Source organism: Mastigoproctus giganteus, chromosome 14, assembly GCF_048544385.1.
Source record: "Mastigoproctus giganteus isolate SK-2022 chromosome 14, ASM4854438v1, whole genome shotgun sequence".
Taxonomy (NCBI): Eukaryota; Metazoa; Arthropoda; class Arachnida; order Uropygi; family Thelyphonidae; genus Mastigoproctus; species Mastigoproctus giganteus.
Genome location: NC_143588.1, coordinates 105196591 through 105221108, shown reverse-complemented (window position 1 = coordinate 105221108; position 24518 = coordinate 105196591). Strand labels below are relative to the sequence as shown.

The following is a 24518-nucleotide window of genomic DNA, read 5'->3' as shown; positions in this document are numbered from 1 at the left end:
ATGAACTAACATGTGTTCTTTCAGATATTTTGGTTGTGAAAATGCCTTGCCACATGTTTCACAAGAAAATCGTTTCTCCTGTGCATGAATTAACAAGTGCCTTTTAAGATTGCCTGCTTGTGAAAATGTCTTTCCACATTTGTCACAAAAAAATGGTTTTTCACGTGTATGTACTAAATGGTGGTTTTTTAGAACACCTGATGTTGAAAATGTTTTGCTACATATTTCACAATGAAATCGTTTCTCTTTTGTATGAACTAACAGGTGTCTTTTCAGTTGACTTGATTGTAAAAATGTCTTGCCGCATATTTCACAAGAAAATGTTTGTTTCTGAGTATGAACTAACAGATGTCTTTTCAGAATCCTTGATTTTGAAAATGCCTTGCCACATGTTTCACATGAAAACTGTTTCTCCTGGGTAGGAATAGTTCTGTGATATGCCATTGCTCTTTTGCCGTGTTGTCAATTCATACTTGCCACTATTGTCAACTTTTTTTTCCTGGTAATGCTATACTCTTTATTACTGTTTTAAATATCAATATTATAGAATTATTTCAGAATACCTGACGTTGAAAATTTCAGTTTCTTGTATAAGTTGAGGATACACAGAGTGTAAAAATACTTTCTTGGGAGAACTAATCTGCAGTACTACATTTTGATGATTAATACTGACTGTTGAATAAACACTCTCAATTAAGAGCTTTCTTTTGTTGTCGCTATTTAAAACACAAACACACATTCTCAAGGGAACACTTTTTCTCTTCTTAACATCTTCTCCCTGCTCCTGGAAAAAAATGAAATATAATTTTCAGCAAATATTCTTCTTTTGCAATATCAAATTTCAGTGTTAACGAAGCCTCAGGTTTTATAATGTTTGCACCAATTAACACAACTAATTAATTGTTAAAATTCACATGTGTGTAATTAACTGAATTACATTAAGCAATTTTTAAATTACTGGTAAATTTTAGTACATTTCAAAAGTGACACCGTTCACATTCTTTCAAATTTTTAAAAATAGTTTTTCTTAAATATCTTTCATTTTTGAAAAGAGAACTTGAGTACTCAGTTTTGCTTATCAAGAATTATATGGAAACTTTTACCTTCTGTCACTCATGCCTTCAATTTCACAAAGACACTCGTCTGGCATCTGTGTTATACCCTTTTTGTAATTAATTATAAAAAAATAATTTTTAGTTATACTGTACTAAATTGAAAATGGTGATATTAATTATGACTTGTCAAACTCATTTAAAAAATATAAACAGAAGAAATCAATAAAAATTGTTTTTTTTATCATATTTTTAGAATTTTCTTATCAACTAATCACCAAGAATGAAATTCAGACGCTCACACGGTGCCTGGCAGTTGCAGAATAAACAAACAACTGTATTGTTGTCAACTATTTGTATTTAGTGGTGAAATCAATGCTCTATGGTAAAATTAGATACCTGTCACTGGCATCTCATAGATATCACATTAGAATGGAAATTATTCATAAGAAAGATATATCCTTTTGCTCACATGGCATCTGTTCAATGCCATACAAAAAATTCATGTCTCCTTAATTTATGATATATCGAAATGAAAACAGAAAAAACGTTATAGCCAGTTGGAGAATACTGGTGGACAAAAAAGTACTTTGGATGATTTAATTTCCTTTAGAAATTAAAAAAAAGAAAAAGAAAAAAAAAAGGAAACATTTAAATAATTGGTTAGACACCTTACTAGCAAGACAGCTACATTCATCTGCTTATAAAAATGTACTGATATATGACAGACAACAAAGGATTCTACCCAACGTGAATTAAGAAAAGTTTTTTTCAAATAATGACTTCAAAAATCCCTTTGTGAATGTCATATAGAAGGTAACCTCTGAGTATAAAGTAAAGTGTTTGCAGACTACTTCACAGGGACAACGGTTTGTCACATACTTCTTAAGAAGATTAATTGTTCACGTGAAATGACATGTGATCTTTCAAGTTAGTTGATTGAAAAAAATGCCTTGTCACACATTTCAAAAGAAAAGTTTTCTCACAAGAACTAACAAGTGATTTTTTTAAAGTAATAGTTTATGAAAATGTCCTGCTGCAAATCTAATATGAAAATGGGTTCTCCTTAATATGAATTAACTAGTGGATTTTTACTAGATCAAGAAAATGCCATGTGGTTGTTTTATAAAATATGATTTCTGGTGGGTTTTTTCCCGTTTTGTTGTGCCATTTCATTATTACAAGGTGACACCCTAAGTGCATATGCCACAATAAAGGATGCAGTGGATTTCACACGATTGGAAAGTGGCCATTGATTTAGAAAATTTGAAAGTATTATTTATGAAAGTGAAAAAGATTAAAAAAACAAAAAAGTTAAGCGCAGTAATCATCCTTTCATTATTTTGTCTTCATGCCACTGGAATAGTTCATTTTCAGTTTAGTAATAACAGGCATTTATTTCAGTTTTCCACTAAGAGCAGGAGTGTGTAGCACACACTCATTGATTAGAACGGGGTTCGAGCTCATGACTACCAAATACGGAGGATGCGGAAAGGTCAAGGAATGACCACCGCATATCCCCGGAGCAATATGGCCTTAGTTGCTAATGCTCCTAAAAACCAAATAAAAAAACAACCACTAAGAGTAACATATTATATAATGTTAGCACAATTTTCAGTAATCCTTCACTTTAGTGTCATGAGTCACGGTCAGCCCGCAAGTCCCCGCCAGCTCTTTCTACTGGAACGATAAACAGTATGATAAACTCGAATGATGGAAAACCATCATCAAATGATAAAAGTAAGGGCACGATTGTGGAAAGATGTGTATATGAATTAAGAAAATAATTCCGAACCACATGCATTAGGTCTCAAAGGTACCGGAGTGATTAATCTAAGTAATTTTAAAAAAAGGAGCAATCTTTATTAATACCATCGATAGAGGTATAGATCTGAAAGGTCTCACCAAATGATTTAGTAGCAGAAAAAGCTGATTAGCATGGTAGAGGTACAAGGGAAGCAAAGATAAATAAAATAAAATAAAGAAATTTTCTGTTTATACTCCGGCACGACAACCACGTCAGTAAAGTTTACAATAAATCGTCAATACAAATATTTATCGTATTTAGTAGTCACTGGCTTGAACCCCGGTCTACTGAAGGAACGCATGCTTTGCACTCTCGCTCCTGACCACTGGGCTACGTCAGGCCTAATATATATTATTATCATTATTATTATTAGCCATATGGTGCAAGGAAGCCTGAGGCTTATGCGGCACCAGCCAAAAAAAAAAAAAAATTCCCGAGTTACCCAGAGAGAGAGAGAGAGAGAAAAGAATCACTAAGAAAGAGAAGAATGATGATATTCAGCTCAGGACCCTGGGTGTGCCAAGCCCATACTCACCAGATGTGAGCCCCTGGGTTCATTTCATCTTCTTTTTTAAATGAGCATAGCTGATCTGTTGGTAGCACAGTGATTATAATTGCCCTCCTCTCCACACAGGGTGGAAAAGGCTAGGTTCAAATCCTGTCAATGACGCAAGAAAGTTTTATAAGCTTTTTTCACTAAGTTAGGCTAAGTTAATCATTGTCAGGTATGGTTAGCAAGGTTTCCCCCACTCCCCAGAAAATCTGGTCTTTCTTCCAGCAAAAACAGACCAATCAGAGAACACAGGCAATTTGTGGACATATTTCAAGACAGTCAAATGAGGTGGCTCTAAAATAGTTGTAATATGACTACAGTTGACATCGAATCATATCCATTCTGGGTATTTTTAATCTAAATATCTTATTACAGTAATCAACGACACAACATGGTTAATTTATTTATTGTGTATTGATACATTATAAAACTTGGGTGCGAGGTTAGCCTGTGCGGACATTGCTCCTTAAAGCTCTTCAAACAGAGAAGTTTTTCCTGATTTATTTTCTGCTTTATTAGTTTAAATTGTCATATTAACTTATTTTCTAGAGTAGCTTTATATTCCTAGTTACGATACTTAGTTTAAAGTTTAACTTAGACAGAGATTTCGTAGATATTACTTAGTATCGGTAACGGTATCAAATCCACGTGTCACAAACCAAATTTTTTTTTAACCAAATTTAGTCGATTTATTAACCAACTGTTATATCAAATTATCATCTATAAGTAGATTATAGACCTAGTCAGGATCCTTAGTTTATTCTAAATTGAGATAGCGAGATTTGGAAGCTAATCAATACTTACGAGTCCGTAGAAATACCGTTCGTGATTCCCGCCATTTTTACACGATAGCATAAGCTTAGTGTCGTATAGTGCATAATATAATATTGTCAATTAATCAGTAAATCTATTAATCTTGATAAACTTTACTGTCAATTAAATTGTACTTTTAACTCTATATATATATATATATATATAACGACTTAATCGTAACAAATAATTAATACATAACTATAGTGGTACACGTGATACGGAAGTTGTATAAAGGGAACTCGTAGAAAACACTAGATACCGAAAAAAATATATATATAACATAACTGTTTTGGGATATAACTTAAGGATTTAATTTTTGTTTTGAATTTTATTGAATTAAATCGGAATCATGACTCTGACCAGAGCAGCAAAGCAAAAGGCTCAAGCTAATGGGAGTGCTGTGGTTCAGGGGAGAACTGAGGGGGGCAGTTGCCCTCTGAATCACAGTCTATTAAAATGCACTGTTTGCTTGATGTTTGCGGAGCAGTCGGGTACGGGACATGATACTGCCAAGGGGGATGTCTTTGTGTGTGCACGATGTAAGGAGTGCAAGGAAATCAGGCGACAACTCAGCGTTGTTATGGGCCTTTATGAGAGCTTGAAGGACAGGGTGGATGCCCTCGAAGGAAATAAATTGAGGGGCCCATCAAGCTCTCAGCTGCCCACATCAACGCCAGAGCTTGCACTTGGTCATCAGGCAACACAGAAGCAGCCCCCTAGGCAGAATGCGCTGGTCCCACAGGAACTAGTAGTTGTTGGTGACTCTATTGTCAGGGAAACGGGGAACATACTTTGTAAAAACGATAGGTGGAATAGGACCAGGGTATGTCTGCCAGGGGCAAAGGTTGATGACGTTGTAGAGCGGATATCATCTTTTAAGGGCACAAAAGGTGATATAGTTGTACACGTTGGCACTAATGATATTAAGAGTAGGAGACCGGCGGAATTACTTAGCAAGTACAGGTCACTGTTGAAAAAAAGCCGTGAATTAGGGTTGAACTTGAAAGTGTCTGCAATTCTGCCCAGACACGATAGGAGGGAGTATATGATGAGAGCCTTGTCGATCAATTCGGCCCTGGAGGGATTGTGCAAGGCTCAAGGGGTAGAATTTTTTTCAGCCTGGACTGTACTTGTTAACAGGAGAGATTGCTTCTACAGGGATGGGATACACTTAAATAGAAAGGGTGCAAGAATTTTTGCTGATGCTGTCGAGGCAGTGTTAGGTGGGTCGGAAAACTGCTAGTTGGGGGGGATACAAGGACTAATAGATTAACAGTAGCCACTGGCAGAGGTGGAAGTGATTCTTGCACTGCTTCTATTCAAATGAGCAGAAGTCTGAAAAACAAGATGCAGGATATTTCAGAGACTGCTGGTAGTCATTGCGGTACAAGTAAACACATGGGTTGTGTTAGGGTAGCTAAGAATAGAAACAGGTGCATGTATACCTGCGTGTACACCAATGCTAGGAGTTTGGTAAATAAATTTGATGAATTTGAGGTATTGCTCAAAACATCAAAGGCAGATATTGTTGGGATATCAGAGACGTGGTGTCACACAGATATAAGTAATGCGGAACTGGAATTTGGGGAATACAATGTGTATAGAAAGGATAGACAGGACAGGAGGGGAGGAGGGGTTATGCTATTAATTAAGAAACACATAAAGTCCAAGGAAGTGAAGCCAGTCGACATCGATGGACAGGGCAGTGTCGAGTCAGTTTGGTGCGACATAAGCATAGGGAAATCAAAATTGAGAGTAGGAGTGTGCTATAGGCCTAATGACTCTGATGAGTATAATAAGATATTGTACAGGGAAATAGAGTGGGCCAGTAAATCTGAGAGTCTTATAATGGGGGACTTTAATTTCCCAGATATTGACTGGAATTTGTGGGTTGGTCACTCGCACACTAGCAAGGCTTTTGTGGATTTATTGGATGATTGTTTTCTACATCAGCATGTTCGTGAGGCAACAAGAGGGAGCAATACTCTTGATCTGATTATCAGTAGTGATTCTTCATGCATTAAGAACCTGCAGATAAATGAACCACTAGGTGGCAGTGATCACAGTGTGTTGAAGTGGGATTTACTCAAGGAGGTAACTACCATCAGAGGTAAAGGGAAGGGTTTTTGTTTTCGTAAAGGCGACTATGATGGTCTGAGACAGTATTTAAATTCTATACAGTGGGACCAACTGATGATGTTACCAACAGCAAACTCAAAATGGGAAGCATTCAAGGAACTAATCTTGGAGGCTACCAGGCTTTACATACCAACTAAGAAATATTGTTCAAGGTTTAGGCCTAAATGGTTGTCAGATGAGCTAATGAGACATGTGGCAGAGAAGAAAAATGCATGGGATACATACAAATTAATGGGTGACATGGAAGCCTATGATAGATATAAGTTGGTCTGTAACCAAGTCACAAAGGAGATTAGGCAGGCAAAGGCAGACTATGAAAAATCCTTGGCAAAGGATGCAAAGAAAAACAGAAAAGAGTTTTTTACATACTTGAACTCGAAAAGGAAAGGGATGAATCAGATTGGTCCACTGGATATTGATGGTTCAACAGTTGAGGATCCTGCTCAGGTGGCTAACAATCTAAACGAGTATTTTGCATCTACATTCACGCATGAGGAGTTATTCAGGAAGGAGAATGATGTAGGTAAAGTAAACATTGGCAGTGAGCTGGATGATTTTGTAATAACTGAGAGGAAAGTGGAGGAGAGATTGTTGATTATAAACATAAAAAAGGCACCTGGGGTGGATGGGATCTATCCAGTTATATTAAAGGAGGCAGCAAAGGAAGTATGCAAACCCCTAGCCATAATTATGAGAGCTTCTTTGGACTCAGGGGAGGTGCCCATAGACTGGAGATGTGCAAATGTAACCCCAATTCACAAAGGAGGATCAAAGGCTGACACAAGTAATTATAGACCTGTTAGTTTAACTTCTGTTCCAGGTAAATTAATGGAGGCACTGGTTAAAGAAGCACTGCAGGATCATCTAGACAAGAATTCAGTTATAGCTCAGACGCAGCATGGTTTTGTTAAGGGCAGGTCTTGCCTGACCAATTTGATTGGATACTATGATGTAGTCACAAAAGAACTGGATGCAGGGAATAACTTTGATATTATATATTTGGATCTTAGAAAGGCTTTTGATACTGTTGCACATGGAAGACTGCTGCACAAATTGGAGCAGTGTGGCATTGGAGGCAAATTGCTGCTATGGATAAGGGGATGGTTGAGTGGCAGAAGACAGAGAGTGGTAATCAATGGACACTGCTCAACGTGGACTAATGTTATTAGTGGAGTTCCTCAAGGTTCAGTGTTGGGTCCGTTGTTGTTTTCGGTGTTTATGAATGATATTGATGATGGGATATCAAGTTTAATGTCCAAGTTTGCAGATGATACAAAGGTTGGCAGGGTCGTTAAGGACAATACTGACGCTATGCTGCTGCAACAGGATCTGGAAAGGTTGAACAGATGGGCTGAGAGGTGGCAAATGAGGTTTAACATCGACAAATGTAAAGTGCTGCATATGGGAAACAGTAACCCCAGAGCAACGTATCAACTCTGCGGTACTACACTGACAGTGGTGGAGAATGAAAAGGACCTGGGGGTAATTGTGCAGGCAGATATGAAGTTCTCTGAGCAGTGCAGACGAGCTGCAAGAGTAGCGCATGGTGTCTTGTCAATGATATACAGGAATTTTTCTAGCAGGGATAAGGAGGTGATTATTCCCTTGTATAAGGCAATGGTAAGGCCACATCTTGAGTACTGTATACAGGTCTGGAGGCCTCATTTCAAGAAGGATGTAGAGCTGCTGGAACGGGTACAGAGAAGGGCAACAAGATTAGTAAATGGAACAAAGGGTTGCTCTTACGAAGAAAGGCTTAAGTTTTGCAAATTACAGAGTCTGGAGACTAGGCACCGGCGAGGTGATCTGATAGAGGTGTATAAGGCTTTGAATGGTTTGAGCATGCTCAATGCCAATGGGATTCTTCATCTTTCTCAGAATAATCACCTCAGAGGGCATAAATTCAAATTGAGGAAGGACGGATGTCGGATAGATGTGCGGAAATTTGCCTTTGGCCAGCGGGTGGTTGGTTGGTGGAACCGACTTCCATCACTTGTTGTTGAAGTTGATAGCCTAAACAAATTTAAAGCTCAACTGGACAGGTATTTCGAACGAACGGAGGGGTGAAATGGGAGTGGGTGTTTTTTTTTTTTTTTTTTTTTTTTTTTTGGCTGATGCTGAGTAAGCTTGCTTTCTTGCATCATATGCCTCTGCTAATGCTAATGCTAACTTGTAAAAATTCCTTCTTCCCATGCACAAATGAATAATCAAGAATCAGTTCTTCGACCATTCTTGTTTCTCATTTTCATAAGTAACATCAACAAAGGGATGGAAGATGTGATGTCAAAATTTGCAGTTGGCATAAACATTTGTAACAGTCATTAATGTTGAGTGCCAAGCAGCACTCCTTCAGGAAGACTTGAACAGAATTCAAAGATGGTCAGAGAAGTGACAATGTTTTAATGTTGCTAAACAAAGTCTTACACTTTAGCATTAGTAGAGGCATATGATGCAAGACAAGCAATAGCTAAGGGGAAAAAAACACCCCATTTCACCCATCCATCCACTCCAAATGTTTGTCTATTTCAGCCTTGAACTTATTTAAGTTGTTGACCTTCACTACAACAGATTAAGCAGTCTATCCAGTAAGTCCTCCTTGGTTCTCCCCAGAACTATATACTACCTATTTATTGACAGGCCACGTCTCCATCCGAGTGACACTAACCACCTTCAACATCACTGATAATCCACTCTGTCACTGTGGGTCTCAGGAATCCTGGGACCATTTAATGTTTACTCCCCACTTTATGAAGACCTTCATCTGATTCTCATAACGAAAATTCACTACCTTCCCCAGGATCAGGAATTCCACATCCTGGAAAATGAACATCACTACAATGCCTTCTCGGAATATGCACGAGAACTCTTCAATCGCAGGTACAGACTGGATAGTTCTGTCCTCTGGACTCTCGGTGACTCTCCTTTGGATGATTAAACCCTACTTCCCTCAAAGCAGAGATCTCAGCTGTGGTAGTGACACCTATTCAGGCCGGAATTTGACATCTACAAACTCCTCCCACAGCTAGATACCACCAGGAATGACAAGACAGCACATGACTTAGCAAACTAGACTACTTGCCATGGGCGGGACCATATCCCATGAATACCCTGCCTGGACTTGATTCTTCGAACTGGACTCTCTATTCTCGTCAGTGTTCCACCATTGGTGACCCGAACTGGGCCCTCTCACATCCCCTTCTCTGGGTGAGGAGGGGACAGTCTTCTGTCACCTCCTCTTTCTCCTGATGGGGTCTTCCCCCACTGTCCTCTCTCGGGTTGCTTCCCTATCATCTCCATATTCCTATCTTTATCCCCCAGCCTTCGTCTGCCTCACTCTAACTATTCTCACAGTACACGCCCCTAATTTAACCAGCTAATTTCACTACTGTTCAAACTCAACTTCACCTTGATTTCAACATCAACATTAATTTTTTTGACCTGCCTCCTCGTGGCAAAGTGTGGGCAATCAGGGGTGGGGGGGGTCCCAATGGCTAAAAGGTCAGAGATACAACATACCACATTGCACACAGAATAATACCCCCATACTTTTTGAAAAATCTCTGTCCTTAACAGAGTTCTATAACACAAAAGCAGAGTACATAATGCAGAGATGGGTGAAATCCTCTGGTGCCATTAGACCCTAAACACTTTATTCAACCATCGGATTGCCAGTATGGCTGCCTTTGTAAACGGTTGCACATTATACCACGCCACCATTTTGTTTTAAAAAAATGTTTTTTTAAGCTCAGTTTATGTTCTATATTGTGTTCTTCCATGAAAGGTTCATCAGAGAATTCTCCTGGTGAGAAACTTTGAATATACTATTGAGCTTTTAGCCACATATCAACGCTAGTATCTATATCTTTTGTTGCCAGACTGCACTGGTCACCATATGGCTGACAACACAGATATAGAGGCACCGATATAATGTGGTGCTGCTCATATCTGGCATTTGAGGTGGGTGACCCCACTAGTGCATACCCTTGGCTGAAAGAGTGCTGCAACGTTTAGTGACTATAAAGGTGCTTTTAAACTATAAAACCACGAGTTCATTGACTCCCTCCTTTCTCCACAAACTTTCACTGGAAGAAAACACAATCACAATTCTTTTCTATAGCTCCCACAGGAAAATGAATAACATCATAGTGTTATTCATTTTCACTGAATGAGTAACATCATAGGGAGCCAGCAAAAAAAAATAAAAAAAATAAAAAAATATAAAAGTATTTAAAATAATAAAAAAATAAAATAATAAAAAAAATAATAAAATAAAAACCGGAGAAAACACCATACCGGTGGGTGTTTTCCCACCGCTATGGCCAGCCAGAGATGTATTGCTAAAAAAAAAATAATACCAGAACGCTCGTCAATTAACTAGAAATAGCTACCTATGCTTTTTTCATTTGCAAAAATAAATAAGTCAAAGATCAGAATATTTGTTCAGTATTTATTTATAACTATTAAATAAAAATTTCAAAAGTAAAGAACAAAGACAAAAAATTTTTAAAATCGGAAAAGAAAAAAACGAAAACAAAATTCCAAAATAATATAAAAAGTACTGTTCAGAAAAATCATAGAAATTCCCATACAGGATCAATTACATATTCTTGTGTGACTGCCCTTTTTGTTTGTTGGTCAACAGCAGAACAATGAGATCGCAACCAAGTTCGGACATAAAAATTCGGATTCCATAATTCTAATGGTGGACCGTGTAGTTTAATAAACAACAAACTTGCCACGTGTTCGACAAGAATATGGGATCTTTTCTCAGTTAATATTAAATTCATACTGCTGAAGCCACGCTCACATTCAGAAGAACTGCAAGCTATAATTTTGGAATAAGTTTTTAAATGTTCCAAATCTGTGGGCACACTACAATTAGCTAAATAATCCCTGTAGGCATTCAAACATTTTGTGAAAGATAAATTAAAACGTTTACAGAGAGATTCTATTTCGTTTTCTCCAAATCCAAGATCAATTTCAGATAGCCATTCACTTGGTTCACGAATTTGCAACTCTTTTATAATGTCTGAAGTTGAAATTCCTTCAGTAAATTAAGTAGAATCTATACTAATGCTCAGCCTATGCTTCATATTATTAATAATATTGTTTAGAAATTGATTTCTATGAATTAACGTTACTTTGTTATTGTCCGTTGATGTTACTGAAAATAATTGCATTTTTTCAATAGCATTTCAGGCTTCTAACAACTTTTTTCCTTTTTGAGGAACTTAAAAATTCCAAGTAATGACTTGTACGACGAATCAATTTGTCTGCATATACTATTGTTGTATCTCTTTTTTGCAATGACTCTGAAAGAATTGATAGCTCAAACAATACGTCGTACATCCGGGCAAAATTTAGAACAAAACTGTTTGGATGAAATTTTTTTATCTAATCTATTGAACATGGATTGTTCAGTTTTGCTTTGGTTGTTATCTTTACTGGCATTTTCAAGATGATGGCATAAAGATGCAAAATTTTGCCAAACTGCTGATACGGTCCTAAAGGAGCTAGCCACCCACCTTACATTAAATACCCGTCCAATCCTTTTAATTTCTTCGCTGATGCTGGTAGCGCATGCTTCTATTTCTCTCTGGTTTTTTGGAGATTGACTATACGTGTACAGCTTGTCCATAAATATTTGAAAACGGTTAATTCCGTGAACTTCTGATATTGCATCTCCAACTGATAACTCAAGCTGATTGTATAAACAGTGCCATATGATCAAATTTGGATATTTTTCTAATAATTTATTTCAAACTCCAGATTTTCTGCGCAACATAACACTTGCCCCATCAGCAGTTTGGCTTGTAAAAGAAATTAAATAGTGTTTTAAATAATTATCATGAAATCTGTATTTTTTAAGACATTTTAAGAGACACTGTTATTGTGAAAGCTGTTTGATCTGGCAATTCGATTAAATTAAGAAACAAGTAAGTGGATCTTTCATTTTATTCGTTTCACATTTTAAATAAATAATCACAGTAAATTTCTTGCTTAGAGCAGTAGATTCACCAATGAGAATTTATAAGTTTCAACATATGTCCACAATTTGTTGGCACAATTTTAATTGTGCCAACAAATTGCAACATGCACTATTATATATTAGTAGCACTTAATCTTGAACGCAAACCGTGAGCAATAACAGTGCCATTCAATTCTTGAAGTTGTAATAAATCAAAATGGCCAGAATATGGTCAATCATGTTTCGTAATATAATACGAAGTTCTAAAAACCTTACAGGTGCTAGAAATTTTGGAGTCATTCATTTGATCAATTACCGATTCTAAATGTTGTCATTTGCAGCTTGCAAGATTTTTTCAGCCTGTACAGTAATACCTCGACTTACGCTACCCCGACTTATGCGAACTCGGAGTTACGTGGTTCTTGATTTTTTCGTTTGGCAACGCTGCCGCCCACTATCTTCAAGGTCGTTTTTCATATGTTATCGATATACGGTGCGACGGCGGAGAATGAGAGCGAAAGATGAACAAAATTCAACTTTGCTGCTTTTATGTTTTTTATATCAGTGAAGGGGAAACACATTTCACCATAATAACGTAAAAACCAACACAATTCCAGCTATCGGTATAATCGCAAATGCAATTAGATCGAGTTTACTACAAGTTTGTAACAGATTTCACTAGCAGAAACGCAACTGGATTTTTATTGTTTTATGGTAGTAACCCCTAGAAATGTGAGGTGTTAATAGCGTATCTCTGCCTTTATGGTGTTGTTTATTCAGTTGCTACATGCGCGCAGCTTTGTTTATGCATATCAAGCGTGCCTCCTCGTTTTGTAATTGTGCTTTATTCCCTAAAAATGAGTAAAATACTTAATTAAAAGGTGTGAAAAGGAAGCGTCCTGGTGAAGACACTGCAGATTCAGAGAGAAAAAGAAAAGCAATTATCGATAAACAGAGGCGGACTGGGTCAAAAATTCTTACCCGGGAAAATTTACAGTGGCCTCATACTATGGTTTATGGCCAAAATCACACTGGCCCACCGGGGTTTCCCCGGTAAGGCTTATGGCCAGTCCGCCTCTGTCGATAGAGAAAAATATGAAATTGTGAAACGCTTTGAGCGAAATGAAAGACCATGTGATATTGCACGTGCTATAGGCCTAAATGAAGCAACGGCGAAAAGCACATGACAATTGCAAACTTGACAGGTTGAAAATTGAAAAGGGCTCAATTGTAAAGGGCTTAAAAATTTTAGAAAACATAGACTCCAACGAAGAACGCGTTATAGCTACAAAGCAAGGAATAAAAAAATTATTAGCTTGCTACGAAGAAATTCTGCGTGAAAAAAAGAACGCGCTGTGTCATCAGACGAATTTGTTAGATTTTATGAAGACATCAAAATAACTTTTTAACGTAAGTCATTTGTTTTTTTAATACATATTTTGTATTAATATGTATAAAGAACTGCGATTTTATTAATATTTTTCTTCAAAACTAGTGTTTTTGTTAGTCCTTGGTCCCAATTAAGCAAAATTTATATGTATTTATATGCAAAGTTGTACCCCGACTTACGCGATTTTCGTCGGACCCACCTATCGCGTAACTTCGGGGTATTACTGTATATGTGAAATACCTTTTGAATGTTCATAAATTTTCTTATGCAAAGATGTCAATTGTGCACCTCTATCTTTGCCATAAGATGATACCACTACCAAACTCCATTCCTTTGAAATGCTAACTGCCTGCATTTCAGACAGCCCTAATTATTTTACAGCAGCACAAGTGAAACATCCTAGTTTTCTGGCGTTGCATGTAAGCCAAGGATATGCCTTTTTCTTCTCAGTCCAAATGTCAGCATTCCAAACGTGGGGCCAATTAAATTTTAATTATGTCACTGTTTTTCTCATCTTTAGATCTTGATGGAAAAGAAGAGGTCACGTTGTTATCATTTCCACATGTTTGTACATTTTCTTGCACACAGTTTTCAGTTTTTTTTTTTTTTTTTTTTTTATCAAGAAATCTATTTAATGTTGTTTGCTTGCATTTTTCGCTCACTTTGATTTAATGAAAATTTCTTCTTTTAATTTTTAAATACTGAAATTACGTAAATTTATATTTATATATTTAATCCTGTAAAAATTAATTTTTACCTTAGAAGAAACAGTAATAAATAAATTAATGTAAATAGTAGAGATTGGTCATAAACTCACATGTACATATTATATATATATAATACACATATGAATGACAAAAAAAAATCCTGTATATCATTCTCCAGAAGACTATATTCTCACGCCACATCGACGGTACAGTAACTGAGTCAGACTCACGGTTCATAGAACAACCAGTTCTAGTGTTCAGCTCATGGCAAATCAAAATACAGTGTTCAAATGCATCACAGTATATCTCATTCATTGGACCTCTTTATCTAACACATTGTACTTTTGTAAGAAATGTTCAAGTTTCATTGCAAAATTTATATTTGTTTTTAAATAATTTTTTAAAGAAATATATTAATTTTAAAGATTACTATCAATATATATTTTTAGTAGCAATGGGTAAAATAGATATTATTTCTCCCTCCTCTTTGATTATGCCATTGTTTCATAATATTAGGTGTATAAATTTAATTTAATGATTATTAAATTAAATTTAATGGTTTTCTATTATGACATTTAGAAAAAAATACCGGAATGTTGTTCCGGTGCATTCCGGCCCAAATACACCATTGGTGCCAGCAATCCCATCCCCAGTATCTTAGTCTGGGATGCAACAAAAAAAAAAAAAAAGAAAAGAAAAGAAAAGGAAAAAAAAGTGGATAAATCACCTTCTAAATTTACCTTAGGTTTAATGATCTGTCATAAGGCTTATCCACTGTCTACGCTGCCGAAAACCAGTTACACAGAACTCTTGCAATAAATAAGATCTCAGCTGATTAACAAGATATTTAATTTCATTACCAAAACTAAAATATTCAATATGTAACAATAACTTTCCTCTTTGTTCAGAGTACAAATTACACTCATATAAAATATGGTACCATGTCTCAGGCTGACCACAACTACACAAAGGAGAATTTATGAGGCCAAAATGGTATAACTTAAAATTCAAGGACCCATGGCCAGTCAGGATATATGACAATTCCATTACTGTAAAAAAAATTTATTATCCTTATTATCAAAAGTAAAAGTGACCCTGGGGATAAACAATCTCATCACCTCCCCAGTGTCACTTATATCCCACCGCTGTTGCCATTTCATAACCAATTGATTTAAAATATTCTTCTTGGCCTTAGTCAAATCAGTAGCATTATCAAAAGTAACAATTGTACCTTTTTTGTTAGAGTAACAAAGTGCCCTATATACAATGTATCAGTCCAATGGTAAGTGGCCTGCATTGCATTAGTTGAAACTGTCCTGCATACATTTAAAATAACTAAAAGCATTGACCTCTGGATTGAAAGTAATTTTTTTTTTAAACTTAACATTTACAATTCTGTGATATCACACTGAGGCAGCACAGGTTACAATAGGTAAAAACAATGGCAACCAGAGAGGGTAATACTCTTGATCTGGTTATCAGCAGTGATCATTCGTGTATTAAGAATTTACAGATAAAGGAACCACTAGGTGGCAGTGATCAGTGTACTGATGTGGGATTTACTTAAAGATATAATTACAATCAGGGGTAAAGGAAAGGGTTTTTGCTTCCGTAAAGGTGAGTACAGCGGTCTCAGACAGTTTTTAAATTCTGTACAGTGGGATCAACTGATGATGTTACCAACAGTAAATTCTAAGTGGGAAGCACTGAAGGAATTAATCGTGGATGCTACTAAAAGCTTCATACCTATTAAGAAATATTGTTCAAGGTTTAGGCCTAAATGGTTATCAAATGAACTAATGAGACTCGTGACTGAGAAGAAAAATGCATGGAATGCATATAAATTATCAAGCAACTCAGAAGCCTATGGCAGATATAAGCTAGTCTGTAATCAGGTCACAAAGGAGGTTAGGTAGGCGAAGGGAGATTACGAGAAATCTTTGGCAAAAGATGCTAAGAAAAACAGCAAGGATTTCTTTACTTATATAAACTCTAAAAGGAAGGGGATGAATCTAATTGGTCCACTTGATATCGATGGTTCGACTGTTGATGATCCTGCTCAGATAGCAAACAAACTGAATGAGTATTTTGCATCTACATTCACACATAAGGAGTTATTAAGGTTTGAAAATGGCAGAAGGTTATCAAATTGTAGCAGGGTGCTTAATGAATTTGTAATAACTGAGAGAAAAGTGATGGAGAAATTGTTGAAGTTAAACAGAATCTCAGTTATTGGTTGATTCAACTCCTGCTCATCTCAGATACCCAAATTATTCACTGTATGATTCCTTTTGCCTCAAAGGTGGTACTTGTGCATATGTCCGTTCTGATATTCCCTGTCAGAGACTTGGCAATTTGGAATCTCCTCTCTTTGATCTTCTCTGGCTTAAAACCTCTCTACCTCATTGTGTCAAATTCATCTGTTGTCTCTACCGTTCTCCCAACTCCACTAATCACTTGGAGCTCTTTGACTTCCTCTCTTTGCAACTTCACTTTCTCCAGTCCAGCTTTCCTAACAGTGAGGTAATTTAATGTTCACAACTCCAGCTGGCTTCCGTTTTCTAGTCATGCTGACCCAGCAGGTCGAGATGCTGAGGCTTTTGCAATTACTAATGACCTAGCACAGATTGTTCATTTACCTACAAGAATACCAGACAATCCTAATCATACAGCCAATACGCTTGATCTTTTTCTCACAAACAACCCTTCTAAGTACACGGTCGAAGTGAGAGGCCCTTTAGGCACTTCAGATCACAACTTGGTGATTGTCTCTTCTCCAATGGAACCTTTATCTCATGGCTATTCCCAACCTCGTGTTGTTTGGCATTACAAGAATGCAAAATGGGATGACCTGCGAGACTTCTTTTCTTCTTTTCCTTGGTCGGATTACTGTTTCAAAACTTCTGATGTCAACGTTTGCTCAGATCGTGTCAGTGAAATTATTCTTGCAGGAATGGAATCCTTTATCCCACACTCCACTTTAAAATCTCATCCCTTATCTAAACCTTGGTTTTCCAATAAATGTGCTAAGGCTGTTCAAGAGAAGAATGTTGCATATTGTAACTGGCTTGTTTCTAATTCTTCAGTTTCATTTTCTGCCTACACCAAAGCTCGCAACAATTGTAAAGCAGTTATTAATCAGTCCTAACTAGAGTTTGAACAGGCTAAGAGTAGAAAACTTGCTTCTTGCCCTAATGGCAGTGAAGCATTCTGGTCTCTTGCCAAAGCTATTGGCCGCAACTTTTGCCCATCTCTGCTCCCACCTCTGTCCAAACCAGATGGTTCTGTTGTCACTTCAGCAAAGGATAAAGCTGACCTGCTAGCATCCCATTTTTCTTCCAACTCATGTATTAATGACCTTGGTAAAACACCTCCCACCATTCCCAACATGCTCCATTCAATGCCCCCTGTGGTCTTCCGTCAAAAGGATGTCAGAAGGATTTTGACGAATCTTGATGCTAAGAAAGCTCCAGATCCCGATGGTATTTCTCCACTTGTTCTCAAAACCTGTGCTCCTGACCTTACTCCTATTCTTTGCCGCCTTTTTTCACTTTCTTATTCCAAAGGTGTTTTTCCTTCTGCTTGGAAATTTGCTCATATCCAGCCAGTTCTTAAAAAGGGTGACAAATCCTTCCTATCCAATTATCGTCCAATTGCAATTACTTCTACTCTTTCTAAAGTAATGGAGAAATCAATTAACCGTCAACTCTTAAACTACCTAGAAACCTTCTGTCTGATCAACGATTGCCAGTATGGATTCCGTCAGTGTCAATCTACTGGTGATGTTCTGGCTTATGTTACCCATTTATGGACTAATTCAATGGAAAGGTTTGGTGAAATACAAGTAGTTGCTCTTGACATCTCAAAGGCTTTCGATCGTGTTTGGCATAAAATTCTTCTAAACAAGCTTGCATCTTATGGTTTGCCAACTGTTTTTTGTAATTGGTTATCCAGTTTCCTCTCTGATCGCTCACTGAGGGTGATAGTAGATGGCTCTCTGTCTTCTAACTTCTCCACTAATGCCGGTGTCCCCCAAGGTTCAGTTCTTTCCCCCACTCTTTTCCTCTTATATATTAATGACCTTCTTCCATTGACTGGAAATCCTATCCATAGTTTTGCCGATGATAGCACATTGCATTCTACTTTCCATTTTGAGAAACCTTGCCCTGCTCAATCAGCTTCAACTTCTCAAAAGTCTGCTACCAATTCCTTAAATGCCGATCTTCAGGTAATTCTCCGGTGGGGCAAAGACAACTTAATTGATTTCAACCCTTCTAAAACTTAGTCTTGTCTTATATCTCGCAAAAAGAATTCTTCTGCTCCTATGCTTATCTTTATTGACACTCCGATTTCTAGGCAAAATGATACCTCTCTTTTGGGGATTACCCTGACTTCTAATCTCTCTTGGCACAATCACATTACAAATATTGCTTCCTCTGCATCTAAAAAACTTAGTTTTCTCTTTCGCTCTCAGCGTTACTTTTTTTCCAAGCAGCTGCTCACCCTGTATAAATCGCAAATCCGCCCTGCCATGGAATATTGCTCCCACATCTGGTACGATGCCACCAAAACCTCTCTCAGGCTTCTTGATTCCATTCAGAAGAGGGCAGTTAGATTAATTAATGGTTCATCTCTAACAGAGTCTCTCCACTCGAAAGTGTGGAAATATCTGTAGAAGAGGCATGCAGCAGAAACAGTACATCTCATAGATGTACTGTTTCTGCTGCATGCCTCTTCTACAGATATTTCCATGGGCACTGTTCTTCTGAATTGGCTTCTACAATTCCTGCTCTCTCTTTAAAAATAGTCCGAACACATGCCGCCACCAGCCAACATTCATTTACTGTCCAACTTCAAACTCACAGAACCAACTTTTCATCTTCCTCGTTTATTCATTCAACTGCCGTTTTCTGGAACAACCTTCCTTCATATGTATTTCGTGAAAATTACAGTCTACAGAAGTTCAACTCCAATTTCAAAAAATATCTTCTTTCGTCTTCTCAACCTCCAACCCAAGCATGGTACTAAGTATTATAGGTTCTAATACCTCTCGTATTTGGGGTTTACATAAAAAAAAAAATATATAACTGGTGTAGATGTTTAAATAGTAATCAATCTTAATTCGGAAGAGTACTTATACCAACATGAAGCTTAGTTTAAAATGTTTCATGTGAAAAACATTGTATCTGAAAAAAATAAAATAAAATAATAAGATAAATTATTATTATTAAAATAAGACCTATTAGATAAATACAGTGTATTTCATTTCCCAAATGAAAAAACTTAAAAAGAAGTAGCTTGTCAAAATTAACCACAAGAATTATACTGTCACAAAATATTCATGTGTGTATTCATCATTTCACAAAAGAGTAATCAGAGAAGATAGTTTTGTAGATAATACAGGTAAGTTAATAATTGTTAAAAGAGACAGGGCAAAATTCCGAACTCTTGCATATTCAATAATAATTGGAAAAATAGCACCACATTTATTAGAATTTTATAAAAAGGACCAAACTGGGCAAAAATTGAGGAAGAACATTAGCTAGCTAGTGCAATTACTTATGTTGAAAAAGTCACATCAAAAATTGTTTCTCTTATTAATATTGTATACTATCTAAAACAAAGTGATTTTTCATTGTCATGTTTTAGATAATAATGATTTAATCATTATGAAAATAATTAATAAAGAATATCCAATGATTTGTGGAAGTGCTGTTGATTCTTAAAGTTAGAATTTCTACAGCTCATGCAGTTTTGTCAGTGATATACAGAAACACTGCTAGCAGGGTTAAGAAGGGTACCTGTACTATATACAGGTACTCAAGATGCACATGAACACTATACAGGATGTAGATCTGTTGTAATGGGTGCAGAGAAGGAAAACCAGATTGGCAAGAAAACAAAACTGTGCCCTTTCCAATAAAGGTTTCAGTTCCGCAAATTGCAGCATCTTGAGACCAGGCACCTGCAGGGAGATATGATTGAGGTGTTTAAAGCCTTGAGTGGATCGAGTAAGCTGAATGTTAATGGTATTCTTCCACTTGCTGAGACTACATGCAGGAGGGGGGATAAATTCAAGGTGAGGGAGGATGGTTGCAGGATAGATGTAAGGAAGTTTGCCTTCAACTAGTGGGTGGTTGATCGTTGGAAGAGGCTACCATCTGTTGTCGTGGAAGTGGATGGGTTGAATAAATTCAAGGGAGAATTAGACAACTTCTTGATGGATACGGATGGGTGAACTTTTTTTTTGGCTAATGCTATACAATCTGGTTTCCACTACTACTACTACTACTACAAGAAACCCTTCTGAAAATAAACTATCCTTTCTGATCGCATAATGCCAAAAACTTGTCATATAAAAATAGAATGGTAATGTGCATTAAAAATTTTGATCTATTAATTATGATTTGCTAAATGCAATTTTAAAAAACATGACAAAAAATAAATAAGAGAAACCAAAACCAATAGTTTTTATCATATTTTTTAGAATTTTCTAGTGCCTGATCCCACAGACTGACACCCAGTTACTCAAGTGGTATCTGGCAGATACAATATAAACTTCTGTATTTTTGACAGCTGTTCATGTTTAGCCAGTAAAATCAAAGGCTCTCTGACAACATCTGACACCTGTTGCTGGTGTTGCACAGCTCCCAAGTGGATATGAGAATTGCCTAGAAGAAAGGCAGATACTTTTACTTGTGTGGCATCTCTTAAATGCCACACAAAAAATGAATGTCTCTTAGTTCCTAATATAATCGATATGAAAATAGAGAATATTGGTGGACAAAAGTATAATGGATGATTTTATTCGCCTTACAAATTAAAAAAAAAAAAAGAAAGTGGCACAAAAATAGAAATGTGAGCTTGATCGTTTAGGGTAGCGTTTCCCAAACTGGGTTCCACAGAGCAGTTCCTGAGGATCCATGAAACATTCAGAATGTATGAAGTAATATGTGTTTATTTTTCTTAAAAATATACTGATAGAATCATGAATTATAGAACATTAATTTTCAATACGATTAGTATATATAATTGTATACGTATTTCAAATTATTAATTCTATGTATAGCAAATTGACAATAAATAGAGTTATTACATATCTGTATAAAAATAAGAATAAAGTTGAGTTGTTTCATGCATAAAACTTTTTTCTTTATCAAAAAACCTGGCATTCTTACATATACACATATATGTATATATGTAAGAATGGGTCCTTTTTGAAGGGGTCCGTAAATCTCAGTAGTTTGTGAACCTCTTGTTTCGGAAACTGCACCAGCATTACAGACAAAAAATGATACTACACGAACTAAGAAGTATGTCTTCAAATCAGAAGCTCAATGAATTTGTTACATGTTAAAACGGAAAGGGAGATTCTCTGAGTATGAAGTAATAAGGGCTTCTGGACCACTTCATAAGTATTGCTTCTCATATGACAAGCAATACTTGTCACTTGAATGAGAAAATGCCTTCTTACACATTTCATAAAAGAATAGTTTCTTAGTATGAACAGGTGAGTTTGTAGTGTACTAGCTCGTGAAAATGCCCTGCCACATATTTAACAAGAAAATGAGTTTTTCTTAGTATAGAACTATTTGGTATCTCTTCAATTTATACAATTGAGAAAACTCCTTGCCACATATTTCACAAAAAAATGGTTTCTCCTTAGTATGCACTGATATGCGAATTTTAAGAGTACTAGATTTTGAAAATGCCTTGTCACATATTTCACAACAAAACTGTTTCTCCTGAGTATGAACTAACAGTTGGGTTTTTAAAGTACTAGACTGAGAAAATGCCTTGCCACATGTTTCAAAAGAAAATGGTTTCTCATGTGTATAAACCAAAAAAGGTGCATTTTCAGACTATTTGATAATGAAAATGCCATACCACATATTTTACAACAAAAACATTTCTCGTCAGTATGAACTAACTAATGAGTTTTAGACTACTAGACAGAAAATGTCTTGCCACATGTTTCAAGAAAATTAATTTTCCTTAGTATGAACTATTTGGTGTCTCTTCAATTTATACAATTGAGTTTTAGACTACTAGACAGAAAATGCTTGCCACATGTTTCACAAGAAAATGGTTTCTCTTGTGTATGAACTAAAAGGTGTATTTTCAAGACACCGGACCTTGAAAATCTTTTTCCACATATTTCACAATGAAATGGTTTCTCCTTGGTATGAACTAACATGTGTGATTTTAGACTGTCTGATCGTGAAAATGCCCTTCCACACGTTTCACAAGAAAATGGTTTCTCTTGTGTATGAACTAAAAGGTGTATTTTCAAGACACCTGACCTTGAAAATCTTTTACCACATATTTCACAATGAAATGGTTTCTCCTTAGTATGAACTAACATGTGTGATTTTAGACTGTCTGATCGTGAAAATGCTCTGCCACATATTTCACAACAAAAGTTTTTCTCCTGAGTATGAACCGAGAGATGAGTTTTTAGACTACTAGATTGAGAAAATGCCTTGCCACAAATTGTACAAGAAAATCGTTTCTCTTCAGTGTGAACTATAAGATGCTCTTTCAGTTTATATGATAGTGAAAATGTCCTACCACATATTTCACAACTAAAGGATTTCTCCTGAGTATGAACTAACAAGTGGGTTTTTAGACTTCCAGAATGAGAAAATGTCTTGCCACATGTTTCACAAGAAAATGGTTTCTCCTGTGTATGAACTAAATAGTGTCTTTTTAGGCTATCCAATCTTGATAATCTTTTGCCACATATTTCACAGGAAAACCGTTTCTCCTGGGTTTTTCCTTGTTGTCCATTCATACTTCTGAACTACATTTCTTCATTGTCAAATCTGTACACTAAATTTTGTCTGATAATTTTATTATTCTCTTAAGTATCTATGCATATAACATGGTACTGCTGATTCTGAATTTTTGACAGAATTATTCTATTTCCATTTCCTTTTAAATCACGGGGATTCACAGTCTATAAAAATACTCTCTTGGCTGGTAAACTGCAGCTATATTATGAAGGTTCGTATTGAAACTGTTGATTACTTACGCTGAATTCAGACATGAATTATGTTACCAAGTCACAAATTTAACTTATAGTCTCTCTCAGGGTTACAGCAGCAGCTGTTCTCTTCTTGACATCTGTATCACTTGTTAGTTGACTTTAAAAAATAACTTTCCCCACTTGTACTCCTGAAAAAAATAAAAAAATAAATATATATATGTATTATGCTGATATAAGGTACTAAAAACAAAAAATCAGCAAATTTTCTTTTTGCTCTATCAAATTGCAGCATTATTGAGCCTAGGGTGTCATTAAGTTCACTGTCTCTCTCTCTATGCAATTAATAGTTTCATTAAATACTTTTTAAATTAAAGGTAAATTTACGTATTTTAAAAGGTGCCACTGATCAAGTTTTTTCAGATTTATTCAAATAGTCTCCCCTAATACACTGCTATTTAATTCATGATAAGAGAATTTCAGTATTCAATTTCTCTTTTCAAGAATACGTGAGAACTTACTTTAATCACTGGCAAGGACACTGAGGAATGTACTTAAATACAAATCAGAATATAATCTTCTATTTTGAATGGGTAATCTGTGAGCAATTAAGGATCACGGAATTTTGACATGGCACCTACAGAAGAAAAGCATAAACCTTAATATTTGCTTAGGCTTCTTTGTAAATCGTATATATTTAAACTTATTTATATTTGTATATTTGTATATATATATATTTTTTTTTTTTTGTGATTCATTTAAAAATTAAAAATGTCTGATGTGGCTACTGACTAATTCTTCAAAATAGCTTTCTTTGTTGGAATCTAGTGTAACATGTTTAACTTCCTCCAGTGTATCATTTGAGATGCTGTAGTAAGACCAAGCCCTATCCAAAAGGGGTCCTAATTACATTATGCTGAGTTTTGGCTTGTGTCTTACTGGAATATGTGAATTGTTCCAACACCCAGATTTCCTAGACTCATCTTCACTCTGCAGCCATTTCTACAAACTGTGTGGAGGATAATTCCCATGTTCCTCCAATAACACATACAAAAAAGTAATAATTCTGCTGGTAGTTTTTAAGGGTGTACTGTGTCTAAAGT

The 24518-nt window shown here is 36.1% G+C and overlaps 1 long non-coding RNA gene across 1 annotated transcript; it reads right to left on the bottom strand.

The window, feature by feature from the left end:
- Positions 1–541: 541 nt before the first annotated feature.
- On the bottom strand, positions 542–23603 carry LOC150075488 (uncharacterized). Its single transcript, XR_016547899.1, has 2 exons — positions 23464–23603; positions 542–784 (listed from the first exon to the last, which is right to left on the bottom strand). It is a non-coding gene; the product is annotated as an uncharacterized LOC150075488 (long non-coding RNA).
- Between the last annotated feature and the right edge of the window lie 915 nt (positions 23604–24518).